We start from the raw sequence: 13282 nt of genomic DNA on the forward strand, positions 1-13282 counted from the left end.
AGAAGCACTAAATATTTAATGCTCCAAAGTTAAATATTATTACAAAAGTAATTTAATATAAATGTTTCAGCAACTCCTTATCCATATTTCATGTTGGAAATGGGTATCTGATTGCTAATGTTTGTGTGCAATTAATTTTAATGGTTACATACTCTCAATTTCTCTCAAGTTTCCTCTTTAGAAGACTTCAGTGTCTGCTGGGGAAAATGAAAAGCTAGACATTAGATGTCACTGTGTACAGAAAAAGATACAGACTCCTGAGTGGAGGTCTCCAAATGACAAGTTAACAGGCACTTGGGAGTTGCTAAGTGGTACATAGGTAGAGATGCTCTAAGTCTCTGCAGCACAGTGCTAACAGCTGATATGATGCCTTGATGTCTCCCTAGTGTTGGGCCCTTCCCTTGCAAGTCCACCATACTTTCATTTCATTCCTTTATGGCATTGATAACCACTGCAATGACTTACGTATTATTGAGTACTCACAATGTTCCAGGGATTACAATGAGACCATTATATCTCATCACAGTAACCAGGAAAAATTGGGATATATTCCATTTTTCAGATGTAAAAGGCAGGCTCAAAAATGACATTTCTCAAGAGCCAGGACAATTTTGTTTTCCCTCAAGAGCCAGGACAATTTTGTTTTCCGACTCCATGGTTTGTGAGTCCCGTATCAACCCTGGTATCATCATATTTTTCTCCTGTAATTCCAGGAGTTCAGTGAAGGAATAGGGCACCTCTTCTGTGAATCATAAATGTTTATGGGATGAATGAGCAGAGACAAGAATCAGTACTATAAAATTATTAATAAATGAAGCACTTGCTACTTCACAATTAGTTCTCAAAACAAAACTCTCTCTGAGGCTGAGATATGGCTGCTTTACTCTAAGACTTCTTAAATTTTACACTTTTGAATGGTACTTTGTGGGGCTTGGTGTATAAAAGCAAGCCTGTCTCTTCCTTGCCTGTAGCCATCAGGATCCCTGGATGTGTGATGATGGGGTAAACACAGTGATGCTAAGTCTTCATTCCTATAGCCCCACTCTCTTTGCATGCTGCCAAGTGTCACTTTTGACAATCGTGGATTTTTGTTAACTCTGGAAATGCCAAAACACACCATGTGGAAATACTCAATGCTTTTTATTCCACATCGGTCTTCTTTCATTGAATAAACATAAATTGAAATCTTCAGTTAGTTAAATATAGTTATATCTCTTAAGTGAATTACTAGGGTCACATGGATGGGTTTTTTTTCCAGTTTTCCATTAAATGCCCCCAGCTTCATGATATAAAACTTTAGTAAGGGCCAGTGTGGCTCTTATGGGGTCTTTAGTTGAACACCAGAGAACATAACCCAAATTTGTAAGTCAGGTGTCATATCACTTGGGGAGGTCATTGTATTTAGTGTGGAGACACTGGTTGTTTACTTTGGGCTATGCCATGATGTGGTGATGGAGTTCTTGGCTAAAGCTCAAAGGTCATGATGAGATAGCAATGACAGGCAGGTAACCACAAGTCAAAATGCTTCTGAGAACTAAGATCTCTTAGCTGAAAAAAAAATGTGGGCAGAAACTGTTTACAGAAAAGGACCCAGGCTTTCAAGAGGTTAATGACACATCCAAAATCACATGACTTCTAAGGGGCAGGGCTAGCATCGAACCCTTGGCTTCTCTAAAGGACAGTGTTAGAAGAGAACATGGGCTTTGAAACCTTAAGATCTGGGCATGAAGTTAATCTGTTTGATTAGATACATAAGCTTGGGAATATTATATTATTTTCTGAGTTGTTTTTTTTTTTTTCCAGCCAGTCTTGATGCTTGACTTCAGAGAAAGATAAAGAAGGCACAGATAGCCTTGGATGATGCTCTGGGGCCTTCAGCTAAGTGACAACTGCTAGAATCTGCTGATTGATATTCCTCTGTCAAAACCAATGAGAAGCTGAAAGCTGGAAAGAAGGTTGCACAAAACCAGGCACAATCAAGAGTCTGTGAGAGTCAAGCCTGCTGCCCATTAACAGCACCAAGGGAGATTTAGAAGTCCGGTGAGAGCTGAACTCTAGATCCACTATTTTCTCTGCAGTATTTTGCAGAAGTTACTGGTGGTTCTCACTAAGACTCTCCAGATTGGGTGATCCTAAGAAGCAAATGGTAAAGGTGTGTCCTTCCCACGTGTGTGTTTTAATGTAACTGGGTCCCCAGGCAATGAGCTGCCAGCAATAATCCCTACAGGGTAGTAGGGATCACTGCAGAGTATCTACAGTTCGATCAGATCCTAACTCAGCAGCCAAATGCTGTGCCCTCAACAGACAAGGCAAAAGTGACAGTGCTGAGGTTATGCCCAAGGTTGATATGTGGTGTCAAGAGATAGCAAAGCAACCTCAGACCAGGAAGGAGCAAACAAGCGGCCATGATCACAGATCACGTGATCACACATCACAGATCACATGATCACAGTGAATGCACAGAAACCCACACTCCAAGGCCTCTTCCTTCCTGACCAACTAGAATTCATTCTTCGGAACAACAGGTGGCAGACATTACATCACAGCATGCTGCATGCCCCTACCTTTGTTATTCACACTTTGTTACAAAAATGAAAGCATATCTTTGTAAATGGCCCAAATCTTTACTAAAAATAAATCTTAGAACAATATGAGGTTATCTCTATTTTTCTTCTTCACTTTTGCAACTAGCCGAGGACAAGGCACAACTAGTCCTCTCTTGCTCCGATAACTGAAAGGACCCCTTCCTGCATTTTCAATCTCTTCATCTCAGTAACAGCCAGAGTACTTTTCTTTCTTTTTTTTGTGTGTGTATGTGTGTGTGTGCGTGTGTGTGTGTATGTGTGTGTGCGTGTGTGTGTGTGTGTGTGCATGCGCACAGGTGCATGAGGGTGTGCCAATGTGTGTTTATAAGCCAGAAGAGGATGCTGTCTTTTTCTATCAGTCTTAATCTTATTTCATTGAGACAGGGTCTCTCATTGAACCTGGAACTAGACTGATAGCCAGCAAGTCCCAGAAATTCTCCTGTCTCTCTACTCCTCGAAGTGCTGGGATTGTAGGTGCATGTGGTCATAGATGGCTCTTAACATGGGTGATGAGGAACCGGACTCAGAGGTGCATGCTTGTGCACCAAGTGATCTTGCATATCAAGATCTCCATAGATCCCAGAGTAATATTCTTAACTTGTAAATCAGTTCATGTCATTCAGTTAAATCTTTTTGGTGCTTCTCATTTGCCCATTACTAAAAACACTTCTCCACTGGCCTCTTTCATACCCCTAGACCACGATATTCAATTCCCTTGAAGTACTGAGATCTTTGCTACCTCTGGGAATTTGCATCTTCTGACCTCTCTGCCTAGAATTCCTTTACCTGTCATTATATGTCAGGCTTCCTTTATAGGCAAGGCCTTCTTGACCTGAATTGAAGGAACTGCCCTGTTCTCTCTGCCCCCTAGTGACTCCAAACACCCTCAATGGCTTCCTCCATAAAAGATGATGACCATTCCTGACAAATTTACATAGTCTGGATTGTCAGTGTATACCAGCTATGCTTACTTTTATAGTGGAACTGACACATGGTAGAGGCCTTGTCTGACTTTTTACGATTTTACTGCTAGCATTTATCATGGTAGCTGACACATAGCAAACAGTCAATAACATTTCATTGAAAGAAAGAATGGATTGTTCAGTAATGCTGCCACTCTTAGTCTTATATCCTGAAATGAAAGAGAGAGAGGGAGAGAGGGAGAGAGAGAGAGAGAGAGAGAGAGAGAGAGAGAGAGAGAGAGAGAGAGAGAAAAGGAGGGAAGGTAGGAGGGAGGGAGGGAGGGACTTAGAGAAAACATCAGCAGAGGAGTGAGATTACTTCAGCAAGCAGTACATTTTAGATAGAACTTAATTACAAAATGATGTAATTTGAACTGTAGAACAGCTGTGGTAGGAGGGGTGGTGTTTGGGTTTCATTCTGTTAATGTGATAAAACATTGATCAAGAGATACTCTGGCAAGAAAGAGGTTTTTTGGCTTAGACTTCCAGGTCACAGTCCATTACTGAGGGATGTCAGGGCATGAACTACAGGCGGGAACAGCACAGGAACTACACAGGAATGGATGGCTGGCTTTCTGTGGTTCATGGTTCATGCTTAGCTGCTTTAGAACACAATCCAGAACCACCTGCCCTACAACAAAATAGAGTCTGACTTAAGTGGATTCTCATTAAAATTTGAATAGTGTCTCCTTAAAAAGTGACATTGGAGGTTGTTTTTTGTCTTTCATACACGGAAGAGTTTTACAAGAGGCCCGTTCCATGGTGTCTTTTGGACCCCCATCCCCATATCAGATAATCCCCATAGACATGTCTGCAAACTAACCAGATTAAAAACACTTACTAACTTGCTAGTTAGTTTTATTGCCAACTTGACATCATCTAGAATCATCTAGGAAGAGGGAACCTCAAATGAAGAGCTGGCTCAATCAGATTGATCTATGGCCATGTCTGAGAGATTGTCTTAATTGATGATTGTTATAGGAGGGCCCATCCCACTGTGGATGGCACCATCTCTGGGCAAATAGACTTAGGTTGTATGAGAAAGCTAGCTGAACATGAGGCAGACTGCAAGCCAGTAAGGAGCCTCCCTCCATGGTTCCTGTCTCTGCGTGTGCTTGGAGTTTCTGCCTGATTTATGTACAAACTAAAATAAACTCTTTTCTCCTCAAGTTGATTTTGGTCTTGGTGTTTATTACAGCAACAGAATAGCAAACTAGAATAAGACTTTTTTTCAGGTAATTCTAGGGTCTGTAATGTTGAAAATTAATGTTAACTATGACAACAACCATGGCATTTTCAGAGGACACCATGGAATATGCCTCTTGTAAAACTCTTGTGATAAAAGACAAGACCAACTTTCAATGTCACTTTTTTTTTTTAGAAAATACTATTCAAATTTAATGAGAACCCACTTAAGTCAGACTCTATTTTGTTCCTTGGTAGTGATTATTACTGTCTAGGCTATTAACAGCTCTTGGATTTTTGAGGGGGAAATAATTATATGTCTGACCTTGAATGCTGGGTTAACAGAGATGAGAGGAGCTGGAATCTATCTGGTAAATACAGAGAGATGTAGGCTATGAAGGGATCTATCTGCAGTCAGGAACTAGGTTTATTGGTTGAGTTACTCTAGAACTCACAGTCCAGGTGCTATGGTTTGAATATGACTTGACTTTGTCTCCTTTGTGTTCAGGAATTGAGAACTTTGTTCTGAATGTGGCAGTTCTGGAAGCTGATATGGAACGTTCTAGAAGTAGGGCATTGTAGGAAGTGAAAGGGCCATGAAGGATGAGGCCTTCAGAAGGAACTGATAGAGTCTGGGGGGTCTTTGTCAGTTTTCATAAGATAAATATTAAAAAAGAGAAAGGCTGTTCTCCCATCTCTGGTTTATTGCCTGCCTATATGTATGAAAATTTCTTGTACATAATTCTCATCATAACGCTTTCTGACATGGTGTGATATACTAAGAGGAGCCCTAACCACTACCAGCACCATGGCATTTAGTCATTCTTTCAAAACACTAGAAGAAGATCCAGTTCATGTTCTACAGCATTAGAGCAGTCATAATTAAAAGGGGATGAACTGGAGCTGGGGAAATGGCTCTGTGTGTGAAATGTTTGCCATGCAAGCATGAGGACCTGAGTCTAATCCCCAGAAATCACATAAAAAAAAAGCTGGGTACTGTGGTGTATGGTGTATGTGTAATTTCAGTGCTGGGGACTTGGAGACAGGAGCTTCCTGGACTTGCTGGCCACACACACACAGACACACACATACGGAGAGAGAGAGAAAGAGAGAGAGAGAGAGAACATTTGATTGGGGAAAATATTTAAAGAACAAATATTTAGACTACCCATTGACTGCTTTCAAATGTGTAGAGCAAGATTTAGGAGGTATAGCATGATCCAAAAGCAGGATGTAGGATTTATGCTATAAGGGAATCATCGTGGAAAGATTTGAAGACTTTTCAGCTGCCCATAGAAGAAGTAAAAAAAGACATGCAAGATTGTGGCTTAGGACCAGTCTGAGGAAGAGATCGATGCTCAGTCACAAGACTGCAGGCTTCAGTAGCTTCTCTCTGCTGCTCCCGGCCTGGGGAATTTATGGAGAGCTGCTGGTCTTCAGTCTATCCTGGGAGGCTGAAGAAGCTGGGTTCCGATGCCAAGACTGATGACAGCAGCCACAGCAGAACAGATGAATTCAAGAGCAAGGACTGAAGTGGGCTGGCAAAGGCAGCCCTAAGTCCTCTGCATATGTGGGACTGCTGCAAGAGGTGTGTGCAGACCCCTTTAATCGAAGGTCTTCCCTCCAGTTAATCCTTCCAAACCATACCTTCACAGACTGCCTTATGGCATGTTTCCTGGTTGATTTCAGACCCAATCAAGTTGACAATCAAGAGGAACCACCACACTTCTGCTTGCCATATAATACCCAGCACTGCCTCAATATTCTGCTAAGGAAGCTGTCATCAGATGCTGCCCCTTAACCATGGGTCACTAATGTCAGGAGCCCAAATAAACCTCTTTCCTGTAGAATGTTCCTAGCTATTGTATTCTTACCCACAGAAAATGGACTAAGCACTCTTGAGTTTTGACCATGTCCATCCTCTGTGCAGTACCACTGTGTTTGGTTGCTTTTTGCCCACCTAGTATTCTAGAGATGAGACAAGAAATGCACTGTAGCTGAAGCCCTCCTTGCTTCCCCCTTCTCTGCCTAAGGCAGGCTTCAGCTTGGTTGGTCACATTCCTAAGCTAAGAAGCCTCCTGCTAGCAGAAGTGAGAAACTCTTCACGCTTTCCAGTTTCTTCTTATCAGTCTCCCCCCAGCTACGGACAGACTGGAAAGCTGTAGATGAAGGAGACTGGATTTTATTCAGTCTTATGTTTCTTTAATATCTTTCCCCTTGATTTCTCACCCTCCTTGCCTTCTTCCCTTTCATTTCTATTTCCATTCCTGTAGAGTTTCAGATCAGCTTTCAATTCTCTTCCAGTGGATTTTTTAATTATCCCAAAGTCACACTGAGAGGAGGCCAGCTCAGAGGCTCCATGTGGCATTGGTCTCATCTGCAGATCATGTAGGTATAATCTCTATGGCAACTGACCCATGTTGGGTAGGAGCAAATAAGCTCAGAACCAAAGGTTAATTGCTGTTTCATTTATGCTCCCCCCTTGCAATTCCAGCTTTGTGGATAGAAGTTTTAATTAGAATCAAATTATGAGCAGATTGAAGATCTTTATAATTTTGGTGGTTAAAAATTATACCTACTGCTTGACTAGTAATAGAAGGTCTTCCCTTGTCTGAATGTTTCTCCGACCGTGCCCCCCCCGCCCCCCCCCCCACAGTTCAGATGATTCAGCTACATGGCTTGGGTCTTCCCAGCTCCAAGGAGCAATATGGAACCTCATTCTCATTTAATTTTGACATTAGTGTGTTGCTAATATGCTGACCACATTAGGAATTTACTTTGTGTAAGCTGGGTACTCTCCTAAATTTATATGTGTATGACTTCATTTGTTCTGCAGAGCTGTGTATGAGTTTGATAATCTAACAGAATTTTCAGGACGAAAAAGCAGCTTCAGGTGTGTTTGAACCAATTTATTTGACTCTAACATTCTAAATATCATCTTAAAATATGCCCTTTAAGACACCAAGGGAGATTGAGTGAGAATGTATATTGGATTTCCTGTTACCTGGTTCAAGTTAAATACACTCAGAGATTTGACTAAATTTGTTCTCTTTCCAGTGTTCCTGAAATAGGAATTACAGAGTTAGGGTGTTGTTCGAGTTTGGTTCCTCTTGCTGTGATAAGCAGCATGTACAAAAACAATTGAGATAGAAGAAAAGGTTTATTTTTATCTTTAGATTATATTCCACCATGGAGGGAAGCCAAGGCAAAAACTCAAGGCAGGAACTTGATAAATGCTGCCAACTGACTTGTTCCTTTGCCCATGTTTAACTCTTGTGTAGCTCAGGCCCACTGTCCTAGGAATGATACCGTCCACAGTGAACTAGGCCCTTCTACCTTCATTAGCAATTAAGAAAACACCCACAGATATGTCCATAGGCCAATCTGATGGACGGAATTCCTCAACCAATATTCCATCTTTCTGAGTGTGTCAAGTTGATAACCAAGGTTAGCAAGCACAGATATCATGTGTAATAATGTGTTAGAATCCAGCTGCTCCATAGGTCATAGTACCTAATTGCACAGCTCTTCTCATCTCACACATGCAAGCAGGCATCTCACAGAGACACTGTCTGTGACTCCTAGATACCAGAGGTTTCCCACGTCGGGAGGTGAGTTTACATTAAAAGGGAGTATTGGTGGCAACAGATCCTGCTTCTGCCTCCTTCCCTGCTTCCTGCCAAGGACTCAGAGAGCCTGGCTTTGTGCTTTGAAACCTCCCCATCCTCAAGAAAAGTATAAGAAGCGATTCCTACTTATGTCCTGTGGGTCTCAACCTTCTCTCTTCAGAGACCCAGCCATTCTGTGGTGCTAGGGTTTGAACTCTCCACAAGTCCTTGCCATAGTGTGGTCTGTTTGTCTGTCCATGCATGAATAAGTCCTTTAATAAACTCTATGCCCCCAGAATCCATTTCAGTGTTCTTCCTGAATCCTCATTTGAGACCTTTTACCATGGCACATATTAAATATTAGAAAGTACATCTCTATGTTCTTAGAATTAAAGACAAACCTACCAAACAACTGGGCATGGCGGTACACAGCTGTAATCCTAATATTCCTGTGGTGGCCTGACACAGTTTAAAGCCAGTTTGAGCTACAGAGCAAGATCTTGTCTCAAATAAAATGAATCAGTCCCAGGTCTTCAGTCCTGCTCAGGAAGTACAGGTTATCCTGCCCATTTCCTGCCTTTCTTTGCTTATATTTTTTTCTCTCCTTGGATTCTTCTATCAAATGCTTAGTTTCTCATCCTTTTAAGTACAGTTGTGAAGAATACACATTATTGAATGCTGTTTTATTTGACAACTGTGGCTCACCTTTTCCTTTTTTTTTTTTTATATCATGCCTGCATGTACCTATTTACCTCCTAAATTATCCAGTAGGAATTAACAGTATAGACTAGCTCAGATTCCCAGGATGCAGATCTCAGCTCTGCATTTAGTATTTCAGTTTCTAGTACAGGTGACTTCTGTGCTTTCTTCTCTGTAAACTGAGGATCACAATGGAGCCTGTACTTTGGATAGTTCTTGTGAGGACTGCATTACCACATGTACAATATAGAGAAGACAGCAGGCCTCGGGGTATGTACTCTAGACATTTATTCTCTTACATCCTGCTTTCCTTCCTCATCCAAAGTTTTGTGTTGTATTATCTATATATAATTTTAACTCAAACAGATTTAAACAGGACAATGAAAAGAGACTGGCTCCTTAACTAGGAAGTCCAGAGACACTCATAACATAAGCATTAATGGACCCAGGGTGTCAGGGATTACTCGGTGTGACCTCAGGCACCTGCTCTGTTTGTGTTTCTCCACTTGTCTCCTGCTTTCACTTAGTGGATCTAGAAGTTGGGCTGTGAGTCTTTCATGAAGCTTCAGTAAAACATCTGAGGTTGTTGGAATTGTCCCCAACCTGAGTCCCAGAAGCCAGTAGGATTCAGTTGCATCACTGCTCAGACCCTGGAGGGAGAAGGCAGAGTTGGCTCTGCTTATTAACTTATGTGGTCAGGAAGGCATCATTGCAAATACCGTTGTGATCTCAGTGATCATCTTTTACAATATGCTTCTAGAGCAATGTTGAACTTCATCTTCTTCTTTTTTACATTCACATATCCCTTTAATAATATAAAACCTTGTATGCCAGGTCAGTTACATGTATGGTCAAATGAGATTAGCTGTAACATTCACAGAATGTTCTAAGAGACTTTGTCACACTTGGACACTTTGAACCTTCAGATGATGGGTGAGGTGAGAATGTTGTCTAAAGGCCTTCTTACACTCCTTACACTCATAGGGTTTCTCACCAGAGTGGATTCTCAGATGTTGGATAAGAGAAGAATTAAGTCGAAAGGCCTTCCTACATTCTCTGCACTAGAAGGGCTTTTCACCAGTATGAATTCTCTGATGTAGAGTAAGTTTCTGAGGCAATCTGAAAGACTTCCCGCATTCCTTACAAGTGTAGGACTTCTCCCCAGCATGAACACTCTGATGCTGTGTGAGCTGAGAGAGGAGTCTGAGGGCTTTCCCACATTCCTTATAGTCTTAGGGTTTAACCCCAATAGGGATACTCTGGTGCGAATAAGCTGTGAGTAGCGACTGAACTGCCTTCCAACACTGCTTGCATTCCTAAGGCTTTTCTCCAGGATGGATTCTGTGTTGGAGAATAAAGGTGATAGCCCAGACAAAAGGTCTTCCCACACTCATTGCACTCATAGCGCTTCTCCCCAGTACCAATTCACTGATGGAGCGTTAGCTGCTGTCGAACTCTAAACACCTTCCCACAGTCCTTGCACTCATAGGGTTTCTCACCAGTGGGAAGTTTGTGAGTACTAAGGCCAGAGCCACACAAAAAGTCTTTCCCACACTCTTTACACTCGTACAGTCTGTCGGCGACATTAAGCTTCTGATGGCGAGTAGGTACGTCAACTGCCTGAAGGCCTTTCCATACTCTTGACACACATAGGGCTTCTCCTCAGTATGGATCCTCTGATGGAGAGTAAGTTGTTCCTGTCCCTGAAGGCTTTCCCACATTTTTTACATGCATAGGGCTTCTCACTGGTGTGAAGCTTCTGATGTGCTCTGAGCTCTGGGCCGTATATGAAAGCTTGCCCATACTCCTTACATTCATACAGTTTTTCACCAGAATGCAGTCTCTGGTGCCTGGTAAGGTGTGTGGTCTGCCTGAAGGACCTCCCACACTCCTTACACTCATAGGGCTTCTCACCTGTGTGAATTCTGTGGTGAAAAGTGAGCTGCTGGCGGACTCTAAAGGCCTTCCCACATTCACCGCATTCACTGGGTTTCTCTACAAAATGGATCGATCCTCTGATGTGTAGTCAGTGCGCACTTTGTGTAAGAGGATGGACACTCTTTAAGATGTGCGCTTCACTTGAGATATCCCTCCTGAGAGCCCTCTTGCCTTTCCTGTTTTCTTCTCAACTCCCATTCCTTTTTTTTTTTAAAGGAGGCTCTTCAGGCCACTGTTCCCATTTTTTCCCACTCTCTTCCATTAGGATAAATTAACTTCATAAACACCATTTTCTGAGAATAACTGGTTGGTCTCATCCTAACTTTCCAAATCTGGACGTTGTTTTTCTTTTCCTCACAACCTTCCAGGGCTCTTTTCCTTGCTCTAGTAAGGAAATAACATCTGGCTTAGAAATGAAGCAGACATTCAGTGAAACTACATTGTGATAGTTCGCCACCATCACATCCTTGTACAAATTCCTCTGTTCTAAGTCCAGGGATTGCCACTCTCCCTGCGAGAAGGCTATGGACACATCACTGATCATCCCTGACACATAGACCATGGCTTAGAAACTCAACAAGTGCTCAGGCTTCCTTGGAGGGTTTTTTTTTTTCTCAGAAGAAGCAGAGTCCACTGGGGCCAGGGATGTATTTATTCCTGTATATGCATGTGATGTGTGTGGGGGTGGCTACATAAATGCCGTGGTACACGTGTGGAAGTCGGAGCACAACTTGCAGGTGTCTGTTTTCTTCCATTGTGAGGATACTGGATCAAAGTCAAGCCCTCAGGCTAGACAGCAAGCCCCTCTACCCACCGAGCCACTCACCTGGCCATCATTCCTTTTAAACCAACAACAGCAATTTATTCCTCCCCTTCCTGTGAGCACTTAAAGGCAGGCTGCAGTAGAAGGGAATGTTAACATCCAATTTTTTCTTGGAGCCTTGTCCAGCCCTGCTCCCTGCTGCATCTTCACTAAGTTTACAGACCAGCTCCGCTCAGTTGCCCTGCCCACACCGCTGAGTTGATACGGGCTGCTGTCTTCAGACCCCAAGGACCAAACTCTATCTTCTTATTCAGCACTGAAAAGGAGTTTAAAAAGGATGTTTTAGTAAGAAACTTGTATGTGGCATCTTCCCTGAAGACTAGGAGGGGAGCCTCCTGAGGCATAGCCTGGACACCCAGATTTAGAGAGAGAAAGGGTGATGGTGGAGAGAAAAATAAAAGTGTGTGTGTGTGTGTGTGTGTGTGTGTGTGTGTGTGTGTGTAGCATGAGCTGGGCAGCCTCTGAAGGTGTCACCATTTGCATTTGTAATGTTCCTTTCTCTTGAATGGATTGACAGAAACCAAGCATGCGTGTTTATATTGTTTAAATTTGACCATGCTTGATATGTTTTATTTAAAGTCAGCACAATGACCATGAAACAGCAAAGGTAAAAACAAAAATATAAACTAAAACTGCAAACAACAACCACCCAACTCATCAAATCCAAGCGAGAGTCAGGAAGGCAGCCCCTTCTGTTTTCCCTCCCCTCTCCTCCCCTCCTTGCCTCTCTTCTCAACTCTTTCTCCTCCCCTCTTTTTTCCTTCCCTTCCCCCTCTCTTCCTTTCTCTCTTGTCTCCTTCATTCCCTTTATTTTTCCCCTCTCTTTCTCTCTCTCTTTCTTTCTTGCTTCTTTGTTCTCCTCCCTCCCTTCCTTTCACACTTCCCCTCTCTCTTCCCTGTCAATGTCATTCCTTTGTGTATAATGATGTGTTTATATGTGCACGTTCATGTGTGTAAGTATGGGTGTCAGTCCTTGACTTCCACTTTGAGACAGGATATCTTGTTCACCACAGCTAGCTATCCTAAGATCTTGTCTCTGCCAATCATCTCAGTGACTTGTACTACCATGTCTGACTTTACTTGGGTTCTCATATGCAAATTTTGCATGGAAAAGTGCTTTACCCACAAGAGCTGTCTCTCCAGCACCATGGGAAGCCGTTTTCCTTGTGCATTCTTGGCCAACAATGGAGACCAGCTTAGGAATCAAAATCCTTCAGGGGGTTGGTGTTTCTAACTAATGACTTATAAAGTCATCCTTTTCTGCTCTCTCACCGAAGGGCAAGTGCAAGTTCAGAGTTATATCAAAGGAGAGCTTCGCAGCCTCTGGATGTGTACTGGAGAAAGTGCTTCATCTGAAAAAATGACAATGCTCAAGATCACAGTAAGAATAGTGACCCAAAATTAAAGGCTGTTTTTTCAGACATCATGCTAAGCACTTCATGTACATTGTCTCACTTAATTATCCCAGCATCTCCAGAGGCA

The 13282-nt window shown here is 42.4% G+C and overlaps 1 pseudogene; it reads right to left on the reverse strand.

Moving 5' to 3' along the window:
- Positions 1–9938: 9938 nt before the first annotated feature.
- LOC110290369 lies at positions 9939–11539 on the reverse strand (annotated as a pseudogene).
- Positions 11540–13282: the final 1743 nt, after the last annotated feature.

Source organism: Mus caroli, chromosome 2 (assembly GCF_900094665.2).
Source record: "Mus caroli chromosome 2, CAROLI_EIJ_v1.1, whole genome shotgun sequence".
NCBI lineage: Eukaryota > Metazoa > Chordata > Mammalia > Rodentia > Muridae > Mus > Mus caroli.